At 42.1% G+C, this 12,995-nt stretch overlaps 1 long non-coding RNA gene across 1 annotated transcript; it reads left to right on the top strand.

The window, feature by feature from the left end:
• LOC110392470 lies at nucleotides 567–10,240 on the top strand. The gene is made up of 5 exons (XR_002434402.1): nucleotides 567–648; nucleotides 2,969–3,117; nucleotides 3,474–3,740; nucleotides 9,004–9,134; nucleotides 10,076–10,240. It is a non-coding gene; the product is annotated as an uncharacterized LOC110392470 (long non-coding RNA).

The following is a 12,995-nucleotide window of genomic DNA, read 5'->3' as shown; positions in this document are numbered from 1 at the left end:
CATTTTCTGCTGATGTGAAGTTATGTCGATGTTGAATGAAATCTGATGGAATCAGAAAAACCTTACCATAATGGTGTTTCTAGGGTGGTTTTCTACATTGTTCTGTCAAGGCCGATGCTGGTGACTGAAATAGAGCATTCCACTCAAGCATGCATAGCTGTGTAGCTTGGGGAAAACACACTTTTGGTCTGCCAGGCTGATAGTGAACTGGGAAGCTCAGGGAAGATGTGTTCAATTTTGGGCCCTTCACTACATGAAGGACATTGAGTTGCTTGAATGTGTGCAGAGAAGACCAGTGAAGCTGGTGAAGGGACTAGAAAATGAGTTATGAGGAGTGGTCAGGAAACTGGGAATCTTCTTCTTTCTGTAGCGCATCACTATAGCATATATGAAGCATATATGAAATGTCTCTACTTGTAGCTTATTTTAGTAAGGAAGAAGGGTTGCTGTAAATTAAAGAGATACTTTTTTTCTGAGGTATCCTGAAAGATAGTTTACAACTCATGACCAGGAAACTGTTTCATAGAAGTCCCTTAAGTCTGGTAATCTTTTTTAAACTTGTTTTAAACAGGCAATCAGATGTTGCAGACACACGTCATGTTTCCTTCAGACTGAGATCGTTCAGTGCTGCCTGAAATAGGATATGAGGTATATAACTTTTCACATCTGTTCACTCCTTTGGGAAAACTAATAGTTTTCTTGTGCTTGTGTTGAGCAAATCTAAAAGACATGCCCAAGTCCAGGTGCTGGTTTTGTTAGTTTTCAGCCTGCAAATGTGTCACTTCAAAATGTATGGTGACAAGAGGGACAAGGAAGGCAGTGCAGCAGATTTTCCCAGAGGACATAGGTTTCATTAAGGCTGTCCATTCATTGTAGGTCAGTGCACAGAAATGTTGCTTTATCCATTGTGCTTTTGCCTAGATGACAGCTGATGGTGTGCAGTTTGAGCTTCAGTGCTCCCTATTCACGGAGCTGTTTCTCCTTTAAAACTCAGTCATGCTCTAGAATTTCAAGTCAAAGCATGCTCTTTAAGAGGATCGTCAACTCATTTAGTATTGCTGTGATGAGATTTAGGTCTTGTGCATTTTTGAAACATCAGGCATTTATTTATGATTGTAATTAAAGCTGCTTTGATGGCTCACTACAGTAACGTTAGGGCTCTTCTGTACATAGGAATTAGTGCACAAGCAACTTAAGTGTGCAGTTGCTATTGAAGAACCACTTCACGTTCACTTTCCCACCTGGGCACCTATTCTGAACCTCCCAGTGTTTTTGCACAGCTTCGCTTCAGCTTGTTTAGGACTGCGGATGCTCTCTGGCAGAATAAACATGCTCTACAGAGAGCAGTAACTCCTTTGTATTACAGACAAGTCTTCAAAGTCGGAGTTTAGAGCACAGTGGGACAGGAGTGAGAGTGAGGGAAGGATTTTAAGTAAGAGAACGCTCCAGAAAATCCCAGCCTGCAATTTCACCTGTGTTGGGTTGTGGCTGGGTCCTCTGGGAGAGGTTAGAGAGGTGTAGCTGAAAGAGTTGTAACACGTTGGTCTCTGTTGCCTTAACATTTTTCAGCTGGTAGAAGTGAGCCATGCTGATGGCAAATACAGGGAAATCAAGGACTTATTTCAGCAGACAGTAAAAATTATTGCATCCTCAGACTGTAGAGGATTCAGAATGTCAGAGATCTGAACTGTTGTGTGTATGGGAATATTCCTTGTGAGTGAACTGCTCCCATTCTCTGTTTTATGATGGAGAAATAACCCAATACACAAATGGGGAGGGAGGGTGTCAAAAAGCTTGAGGTCCTGTGGAGTTAGACTTCTTAGAATTTATATGATTTTTTAAATTATTATCTGAAAAACCAAGCAATTTAAAATTGTTTAATTATTGAGATGGCTTTCCTAAATCTGGATTCTAGATTTGGGGTTCATACAAATCTTGTTTTGTGAGCTATTTTGAAGCCATTCCATTCTATTACCTTTCTTAGGTAAAAATGATCGGAGGCATTATAATCTCAGGTTGTACATAACCTCACTATTGGGAGAACAACATGGGGAAATGTTTTCTTTACTGTTTAGCTTCTCACAATGACAATGTTCACATTCAAAATGGAGAAGGCCAATTTTTTACTTTCATGCAAAATCTGAGAGGTTGACTGAACACAGCCAGAGGAGTGGGTGGACTGTTTCCCCAGGATATGGGGGACCTACACTTAATCCTAAACTTGAACTGAACCTGAGACTCCCTGTTTTGGATACCTGCCCTTATCATTTCACAAATGGAGCATGAAATAGGGCCACTGGGGCTTTGGTATGGTAACCAGAGATGCCAATCTGAGACTGGGGTCTTCCAATGATAAGCAGCACTAAAACTGGATGTTCTTGCAAAAAAGAGGTGATTCCAGTTGGCACTAGCATTTCTCACCAGTTTAGCAAAAACATCTAGTCAGAACTCTGATGGAGTGAACTCTTTGTTCTGTAGATGTAATATTTCCTTGTGGTAAACATCGCTGTGACTGAACAGAGCCCGTGAAAGTAGCAGCTGGGTTTAATTTAATGGGCAGTGAGGGGATGGGCATAATTGGCTGAATGAATTTTACCCCTCTGATAGAGAGAGGAACTGAAAATTTTTCAGTGTAACTGAAGTGCCCCTTTCCCTCCCCAGTCCGCATACCCTCTTCTTTTTTAACAGAGCCTTGCAAAAGCAGTGCCGAACAGACACTGCTGTGAGCATTTGTCTTCCCTGCCTTCCCTTGGTATACTGAAAAGCATCATCCACTTTGATTTCAGGTGAAAGGCTTTGCCATGTGTTTCATCAAGCAGTGGAGGACAGGTCATATAGATATACATTTTTTTTTTGTTCCGTCCTCCATATTATTTGAATTTGGGCAGTAAAGGCAGCAGGCCAATAAAAACGAGGTACTTGTGCATGGCATATACATATGCTGAACATATGATATGTTTTTCTGTAGGCAAAAAAGCATATGAAAAAAGAAGCCTGAGACAGGGGTGGATGAGTGGCTCCTGTTTCATGGGATGAGTCCATCCCACGTGACAGACATCTGCATGCAGAATTTCAACTGGAGGATTTGTGGCATTCATGAGACAATGTATGGCAAAGGTACAAGCACATGGGCTGGACTTGCATCAAAACTCTTGGAGTGTTTCTAGAGCTCAAGGAAGAGCACAGCACAAGCTGCACTTCCTACTGTGTGGGCCTGATCCTATTTCCTTAGACCTTTTGTAACCAGTGAAGCAGCAAAATGCAGCAGTCAAAGCTGCCAGATCAGCCTTGTCTATTGATGCTTTAAAATAAACCAATGTGGAAACACCTGGCAAGGATGTGTGTAGAGCTACCTGGGGCAGATGAAAGAGAACAAGGCACTTGTTGAATTGCTGACTGCCAGAGTACCGACAACAGATGTTTGTTCCTTTGGTTTAAGCATTTTCTAATCTATGGCTTTCTCTGATCCCTAGGAAGATGCTTTGCCAGAGATGCCAGTGACTCTCATGAATACTGCTCGTACATGCTACCATGCCATGTTCATAGCTTAAACTCTTGTTAGAGACTTTGCCTGGGGAAAAGTCTACCTTGCCTTCCACCCAAACCTGGGATTTCAAACAAACTTCCGAACAGCTGTGTAGCTGATCAAAAAAACCCCTCTGTCATCTTCAAGAAGCACCAGATTTACCCTGCCTGTATCTTGGAGTATACATGCCCACCCAGTAAGGATCCCGCGAGAGGTAACAATAGCCTATACCTTGTCTAAAAATGACACTTGAACCTCATTTTTTTTTTTTTTAACTCTGTGTTGCATGTAGGTATCTGGCAGCTGACTTTCAGCTACACTGCAGTTTTCTTTCAAGTTGCAAGAGTGAAACTATAATGGTGGTAACTTTTGGAAAGGCTGGGTCCTCTTTGGTTGTTGTTATCCCTCTGAACAGTCTGGTGGCAGTTAAATTGTAGTAAATAATATAATCATGACAATGTGATGATGATTTGGATGTAAATGTGATGTAGATTTAAGTGTGCATAATGATTAATTTACAGAACTAATTGCTTCCACGTATAATATAGTACATAACTGGATATTGTTTAGGACATGCTTGGGGAAATGAATACAGAAAATGGGGGAAATGGAGTATTAAAAAGCATGTTTGAGGAGTGACTCTTTGGAGTTGTTTTTCCACGGAGTGAAGATCATCAGCATCATGTCAGTGTAGGAAAAGTAGACAATGGGCTCTGAACTGTTTTTGTCCTGTGGTTTGGCTGCTTTGAGTTTTGTGGCAAGAAAAGGCCTTTAGATCAGATCCTAAAGGATAGTTACATCATGTTTCCTAATTTCTCTACTGGTCCCATTTGGTTATCTTGCACTAAGAGTCAGAAGGGCCCCAATTCAAACAGAAGAAAAATGTCCTGGGTAACAGCAAAGCACGTGTTTCATTGGTCTTCCTCAGCTTGCCTTGACCATTGCTAAAGCTGGAGTAGGCAACGTGCTGAACAGCTAGCGAAGGGACGTGTCTTTATGTAACACCTTTCAGAGAATGGATAGCTGCTAGAGGCTATACTGAAGTTCAGTCGGACCACAAATCAAAACAACAGTAATTTCATGCTCCCCTAGAAAGAGCTAAGTTGTTATTTTGAGCTGTTTGTGCCCTCCCGGATGCAAGCTGGGCTGGTCTCTCTCTGAGGGGATTATGCAACCTCCCAAAACTTGGAGGAGGCCTCTAAAAGGTTTCATGGTTTCACTCCAGAATGTCATAGCGGATTTCTACCATCTGTTTCCACATAGGTGTACAGGAGCATGCTGTGTGCCTGGCCCTCGTGCTGATGGCAGCACCTTTGGTTGTTAAGTATGGGCTGGGAGGAGGTGGAGTGGTGATGCTGTTTCAGGCAGCTGCTGCTCGGTTTTTGCTCTTGGTGAGGGAAGAGCAGGCTCTCGCTTGCTCACATGAAGACTGATCTTTCCCAGACCAGCTGGAAGCAGCCCCCTTGAGCTCTGATCTGGTGTCAGCCCTTTCTCTCAGATGTTCTTGGTGGGCCTCTGTGGGACGGGATGAGGGTCCCACAGCAGGCCTGTAAGGAGGCTGAGGGTACAGGGTGTTGAGGGTGCTTTGGATGATCTCCTCTTGTAGGAATTCTGTCTTCTGTACTTGCCCAGAACTGCATTTGGGGCCACAATGTTGGAAATGCCTGAGAGCTGGTGGTGGCATCCCAGCCGTCCATGGGGAGATATCGTGAGGAGGATTCCCACAGCTTCTGTCAGTGGGAAATCCCTCCCTGGGGGCTGTGGCAAATCAGTGGGAACCCCATAACGAGCACTGGGGATGCGGTTTGCTTTGTTTCCCAATCAAGTCACTGTCAGCACTTGTCACTCCATTCTTCCACATTGAGTCTGCCCATCCCACTGGTGACGCCATACCTTGAACGTTGTCCTGTCACCACGGGGAAACTTCCTGCACTGCTGCAGAGCTTCGCTGGGTTTAGGCTGGGAGAACCAGGGGTATGGCAGCTGCCGGAGCCAGATTGCCACTGTGCCATGACATTCCCAGAGAGGAAGTCTGCAGTAAGCTGAATAATGAGGTGTGGTAGTGTCCCACTGGGGCTGCAGAGCAGGGCTTGCTACCGTGACTGGTGTGGCAAAGGAACTTTGCACAGCCATCCCCTTCCTACCCTGCTGACTGAAATTGGTGGTGGCTGTTTGGGGTTGTGTTTTGCTGCCTGGCACTTCTCCAGGTGACTGGTAAGTGCCCAGTGATGTGTGTTCTCACTGGGATGGACAGGGATTGTTCTGACATCCCAGCTTGCAGCTTACATCTGTAGGAAATCCCATAAGTAAATTAACTTCTAGAGTGAGCTGCTGCATTTGTTTGATTTCCACTTTCTCATCCTTTTGTGAGAAATTGGAGGATTTTACCAAAAACTGAAGATTTTCATAAGCAGACTAGTAATCTCATCAGGAGCTTCATGAACTCAGTGGATGTGGATATAGTTAGTTGTGGATAAGCGCAGGTCAACAAAACCAGAAGGTTAAAGATGCATTGAAAGGGGTGACACATCCAGTTAGCGCTCAGACTTTTCTTTTAACTCTCTCTCTCTCTTTCTCAAATCCAGATCTGTTCTGGCTCCCTCAAACCACTAGTACTGCTAGGTGTCATTGGAATTCACTGGGATGCATATGCTTTTTGCTGAGTGTCTATCAAATCTCACATTCCTTAACCCTGGAGCATTCCTGTCTGGTTAGTGAAATCTATCTGAATTAATTCTACTGATAAGACTGGAGTATGAATTTCCCCTCTGCGTAACAATCTGAGGGTCTCATTTTATTGAATCACAAGTTTGACTCAGGAGTGGAGGTGTACGTGTGTGGGGGTGTCTGAGATGGACTCTTGCCATCACTGGGCACAAATATTTCCTCATTATAGAGGAATACCCCTAAGGGTTTCAAATGAACTGCTTCCTGTCTCCAACTACACACAGACATAGGGCTCTGCCACTATGCATTTTGCAGAAACCACATTTCCAATTCTCTGTTTAAAAAAGACAAGCACATCAACTGGTTTATAACAGAGCAAACACTGTTTGTTAAATCATATGCAGGTAAACAGCTCATTTCCTTCCTGCTGTATTGTTAAACCTCAGAACTCAAAATCCAGTCATCTTATTTCACATTTTTTGGAGGTTGGAGGCTGATGGCTATTCTTTAATTTCAAAAAAAGCTATTGCTTAGAGCATTTTATGTTTTTGAATGCTTGCGGACTTCTTTGCTAACAAATGCCGGTAAACTGAACGTAATGTATTTTCTTGCTGTTTGCAGTGCATCTTCCTCAGCTGTCCATCAAGCTTTCATGTCAGGGATGCCACGAAATGAAAGCACTCTGCCCCTTTGGATAGTAAAGTCCAAAGGGAAAATCACCCTAAAACACTGCTATAAATTAATTCTTATATTTTGATTCTGTTATCATATGATAAAGGACAGGCTGCTGTCCATTGAGATGCAGTAGGAAATGAAGGAGATGATGGACATTGAGCTGTACAGAGGAATTCCTACTGGCCGTAGTCAGCACAGCTGGCTATGGTGTATTTACTGGAAGAGGTTTTGGTGTCTGCCAAGTAGATGAAGTTGATGTCTAGGCATCCAGAAAGCCCCGTGTGGCTTAAACTGAATACTTATTTACTCACCCCACAAATAAACAAACAGTATCCCTATGTACAGGGAGAAGAGTCTGATAACTGTAGCTATTTTCACTGTATGAGGTTGTAGCTCTTATGGGAAGTAATGGCTTTTGATTCCTGCAAGTCTAGATAAGAGTTCATAGGAAGTGCTTCAATATAGTATTGGTAATTATAGTCTGTTCTGACAGTAGGAAGCAATGGCTAGTTAATATTGAATCAAAAGATGGTTGTGGAAGGACTGCTGACAATCATGTAGTGTTCTCATGCATCAGCATCTGTTTTCTTTGCTTGGGCCAAGCCTTCCCTTTTCTGTATTAACTCTTGGGTTGAGGCAGTCCAAGTGAATTGCATAAAACTTTGTCCAGTGAGTCTTCTAACACGATTACTTAACAGTGGTTAACAATAGCATTAGTATATTTTTCCTTAAAAATCATCATATTCCAGTATGGTAGGAAGATTTTCCCTCTAAGCAAAAAGTATTTGAAGGAAATGCTGTTGAGATATGTTAAGAGTTAACTACTATGTCAGTGTGGAGGACAGGGTGACAGATGGAGGAGAACCGAGTTTCTTTGAGTTAAATCACAGACGTTGTATGGAAAGGGGGAGCAGGAGTATTTAAGGAAGGATGAGAATGAGAGTTTGTTTGGTTTTGAGTTAGAAACCAGAGGAAGAACTGAGCCTGAGGGCAAGTCGAGGGCTGTAGTTCTGCACAGGTAGTCATCCAGGATGTCATACCATAGTAAGGCAGGCAATATCCCTTAAGGCTGCAGCGTGCTTACACCAGTTATGCAGCCAACGTTTTTCTCCTCATCAGTGACTCACAAAATTAGCTTCTTGTCTGTGCTGTTTTCCCCTTGCAGAATTGTATGACTTTCTGCAGAGTGCTGCAGCTCCTGTAGGTGAGATGCCAGTCAGTCTGTCTGTCTACAGGTATTCAGTGGTTTGAAAAGGAAAGAAGAACTGCTTTGAATCTAAGTATTAAACAGTAGTTCTAGCTTTATAACTGCTTCTGGGATATCAGACAGCTTGATTGCAGTTGCATCCCTTCATTGCCATTGCTTTCCTGTCTTTGGCCTCAAAATAGCAGAGGTTAGTGCCTACCCAGAGCTGTGGGCACCCACTGCCTTACAGCCAGCAGCTCAGATTACGCCTGTCTCCTCAGAAACTGCTAAAGCTACCAAATGCAATGCTTTCAGCCTACTTCTGGCCACGGGAAGAATTTTCCAAGGTCCACAGACCATCAGAGGCCCCTGTAATCCCAAAGAGCTGGCACTTCTTTTGGAAGCTGGTATGCAAAATGTTGACCTTTAACACAGAAAACAGCTATGTCATTTAGGACCTCCATAACGAAAGCCACTTAAAACATCCCAGCTAGAAAACCTATTGATGTGATAACTAGGAAAGACCTCTGTCAATACCTGAATATAAATTGCAGTCTATTCAGCCCCAAGTTCACAGTTGAGAAAAATGCGACTCAAGAGCCCTCGGCTAGTGGACAGAAAGTAAACACTGCTAGAATGAGGGGAGCCAGGTTGGGTTCCAAGATATGGCAACAAATGGTTCAGTTGGATGGACCTCCCCATCCGTGGGGCAGCAGGAAACTCTACCACCTTAGAGCTGGCTAGTGGCAGTGGAACTCTGGCCGAGGGCGTAGATAGCAAGAGAGCAGGAGCCACAAGCCACCCAGGCTGCCATCTGGGTAAATGAAGGCTGTTGTAAAATGCACAGACAACCCAACAAAAACTGTTTCCCGGTCTTATTAGTAAAGGATACTTAAGCATAAAATCTCAGATGGCCTGATTCTGAATGTTAAACAGATGTTTCTTGTAGGGAAAAGTCTGTGAGAGAGTGATTGCTAGCGTTTACGGACCATAGGACAAGAGGTTCTTCACCTGCTGCCACCAGCAGTCCTAGTTGGGAGTGTGCCACAAGGCTGAAGTTGTAGCGTCACTACTCTGACAGTGAGTATAGCTTGGGAGTTCAAAATAAAGCAATTAAAATTCCCTTTGAAATATTTGTGAAAAGAGTGAAGGTACTTGAGGAACCAGAAAGCAAGGCAGAATGAGGAAGAAAACCAGTAGTCTTCCCATGGTTTTCAGGGTAAACTTTTCAGTCTTCAGATCACCTTCATTTATTTTGTATAAAATGGTTCAATCGCAAATCAAGATAATTAACAGTTCCCTAATTATCTGTTATAGTCAAGTGGGAACCAGAGCAAAGTAAAGGTAATTTAATACTACTCCTTTCTAATTTTATGAAGACTGATTATCAAATACTCCGTTGCTTAAAATAGAATTGCAACTCCAGTTGAACTCAGAGCAAATTAACTGTTCAGAGCGAAATTAAGCTTCACCAACAGTCTTGTACTTTATATTAAAGCATAATTCAAATCTATGGCATTATACAGAAGGGAGCAACATTAAATCCCCTTAACCCTCTGTCCCCTCAAAATCACTCGCTGATTAGAAAACTGACTCAAATGTTGTTGTTTTTATGTTCCACCGAAAGCTGACTCAGATGAAATTTTGAAATGACAAAACCTTTGCCAGGATGCTGTTGACATGAGTTACAATTAGAACAATTAGCTGTAGTTAGTGCATTATTTAACCTTTCATTTACTGGTACTAAAATGTAGGTGTTGAGATGGCCCTTATAGCACCAGTATGAAATATTCTTTGAAGAAAAAGGCTGGATCTGGAAAAATTGAAATTTACAGAAGAAAATTTTAGATTTTCAGCAACTTCTTCCCTCCCTCCCCAGTTTTCAAGAAACAAGAAATCCAATGTTTAAAAGCCAGAAGTGAAAAGAAAAAAAAAATTACTGTCTCCAGAAATCAGAAACCATAAACACTTAGCTGCATTGTGCCTTGAAACTTAATGTTCTCATCTGATCTCCTTCAAAGGTTCTTGAAGACAACAGGTACAGGAGTGTGAGCTGGACTCTGAAGACCGAGGTAAATCAGGCACATCAATTATTCTGTCATTTTGGTGCTTTTGGCTGTTCTACACAGATTTGCTTTGCTGTCAAATGAGTATCCCTCAAGTGGATATATTATAATATGAGAAAAACCCACCGTCTGTTTGCCAGTAGGTGCAGCGATTATATAGACAAAAGCACCTCAGAAAAATTAAACAAGAAAATCTAAATGTCAGTATTTAGACTCTGGATAATGAAACTCCTTCAAACACATCAGAGTATGCTAGATACTCCTCTGATACCTCAAATTCACCCAAGCAATATCCAAGCACTTTTTTGATGTGCACCCCTAGGTCTGTACTGTTGTTCACATTGACTCATTGTTCGAAAGATTGAACACTGCCTGGAACAGAGGCTGGGATTTGTTCAACCAGTGTGCAGGGTTGATATGAATCTCAAATCCTTTTAAGAGCTCAGGGATCTGATCATGCTGAACTTTCTTTGGTACATACATTTAGTTTTCTTTCTTCTCTAACCTTTTTTTTTTTTTTCCCAGTAGGTTTCTCTGTAATTGATGTAAATTTCTTCTGTAACTTATTCCTTTCTTCTTTAGGGTACAAATGTGACTTTTTATGCAACTTTTGCTATAGCATCCTTATTATCAGAAGGAAAAGAAAAGACATGATAACATATATTCAATTTTTTTTGGTCAAAAACATTCGTATTACAAACAAAGTATCAAATCGCTTTAGTTTCATAGTAGCATACACAAACATGCAGAATTCTTCAAAACTAACACTAACTGGACAAGATACCTTTCATCTAAAGAAATCAATCATTGCATTTTTTTCTCATTCTAGTAGCAATGTGTTTAACAACATGCAAGCCTTACTGAGTGCCATACACAGATGTCTGTCTTTACGTACAAGAAATCTGTCTAATGATGAAGTTGTTTCTGTTCCTCCACATTGGTCCTCGTGTTCACACTGTTCAGGGGGGTGAGCAGATGACAGCACACAGAAAAGACTACCATTCGTTGTGACTGGGGTTTACCACCTGGTTTTCTGCTCCCATTAGAAACTGAGCCCTAATAATAGTAGGGGGTGTGTGTGCTCAGAACAAAAACAACGCAATGTTCCTTCCCCAGCTGAGCAGGTCTCTTTAATTTTTTTTAATTTTATTCTAAGTATTTTCAAGTACTCAATTCCTTCTAAGAGAACCTTCCTTCTTTGCTGTATTAATTGCTCTTGTTTTTTCAAAGCTGAGTGAGAACAAGTCCTGTGGCTTACGTCACACTCAGCAGGATCTTATTTACTAATGCTCCTGGCAAACAAATTAGTGAGTGCCTGTTTACTGAATGAATTAATGAGGATTCCCTGTTCACTACATAGTTATTGAGCTAGTGGCTATGTTTGGTTTTCTTTTATATGCACAAGGTTCACGGAAGTGATACTGCTGATCTGTATTCTTCCACGTGCTATTGAAACAAGGCTCTGGCCACTTTGCTTACAACTCTTTTCAGCTGCTTGGCAACACGAGTCCATCAAACAGCTGGCACCTTTGGAGGGCATTGAAAGCTCTGTAGTTCATGCTTGATGGCCATACCAGACACACCCTAGCTCCTACTGATGCTTCTGGTCTCAGTGTGCCTTAAAAATAAACAATAGATAATCTTTATGTTTCAAAAAGACTAGCCTGTCGTGCACTTAAATATATTTGACAGGTCAGGGGCATGGTTTGAATCTTAGTACCTTAGCACTCTGTAGTTCATTTTCTTTTAGCTCTAAACATTAAAATCAGGAGTTTTTTTTACCTCTCTCCCTCCCACCATGGTTTTAATTTCTGTATTTCCTTACCATTAAAAATACTGATTTTATTACACTGATTCTGAAATAGTGTATCTAACAGTAGGCACTCTTTTTCCTGAGTGCTTCTAAGTGAACGTTCATGAAGCTATGCACGTGTATGGTTTGCCTGTGAGTACATTGTAGTGAGAACTTTCACTTTAGCCAGATAAAACTGGAGCGTCTTTGATTTGCAGTTTCATTAATGAAGAACACATTGATTGTTACAATGACTTTTCAGTGTGAATGAACCTGAGAGCATTAGGGAACTTAGAATAAACCTTGAGATAAGGAGATAAGACAGAATACAAAGGTTAACTCATCTCTTTCAAAACCTAGAAAGAAGGGACTGGAGCCTGTAATTACATGGAGTGAGACGGCTACTATGCATTTTCCAAACACACTTAATGTCTTAGGTTTCCCCATTTGAATAAATGAGTGAGTATCCAAAGATGAGTAAGGGATCTGTTACATCCACTTCACTGCCTGATTTTGGAAGCTGAAAGTTTGTTTACTGCTTGGGGACATTGAAGGAGTATTTTCCATCCAAGGTCCTCCCTTTGCTCCTCCATCTTTCCCAGAAAACGTTGGGATTCCCAGAAGAAATTCATAATTGTGGAGCAGCTCTCACAATGCAGCCATCTGCCTGCAGCTGATTTTCTTGGTCAGAGGCTGATCTGTGCAAGGGCTCTCTTTGCAGACATGCCCATCCACAGCAGACTGGTGGATGGGACAGGTTGCTGAAGAAAACGTAGCAAAAATCTGAACCATCATCCAACAATCCTCTGCTTTGCTTTGGGGCAGGCAATGGGGCATTGCAGATATATTTGGAAGGAAAACTCCTAGCTAATGGTCATTAGGGAAGCTGACTGAGGAGGGCTGCTTGTTCCCATACATCTTTGTGTGGTTCCTACCCCAGACAGAAACCACCCCACCCTCTCTCCTGCCATTCAGTCACCTCAGTGTCCCCTCCACATCTCCGCAGCCACGAGTTTGTTTCCTGGAAGCAGGAGCAAGAGAGCACACCATGGGGTTGCCCTGCTGCAGTGCGTTCCATGGAAA

Source organism: Numida meleagris, chromosome 1 (genome assembly GCF_002078875.1).
Source record: "Numida meleagris isolate 19003 breed g44 Domestic line chromosome 1, NumMel1.0, whole genome shotgun sequence".
Lineage (NCBI taxonomy): Eukaryota > Metazoa > Chordata > Aves > Galliformes > Numididae > Numida > Numida meleagris.
This window is presented reverse-complemented; position numbering and strand designations above follow the sequence as displayed.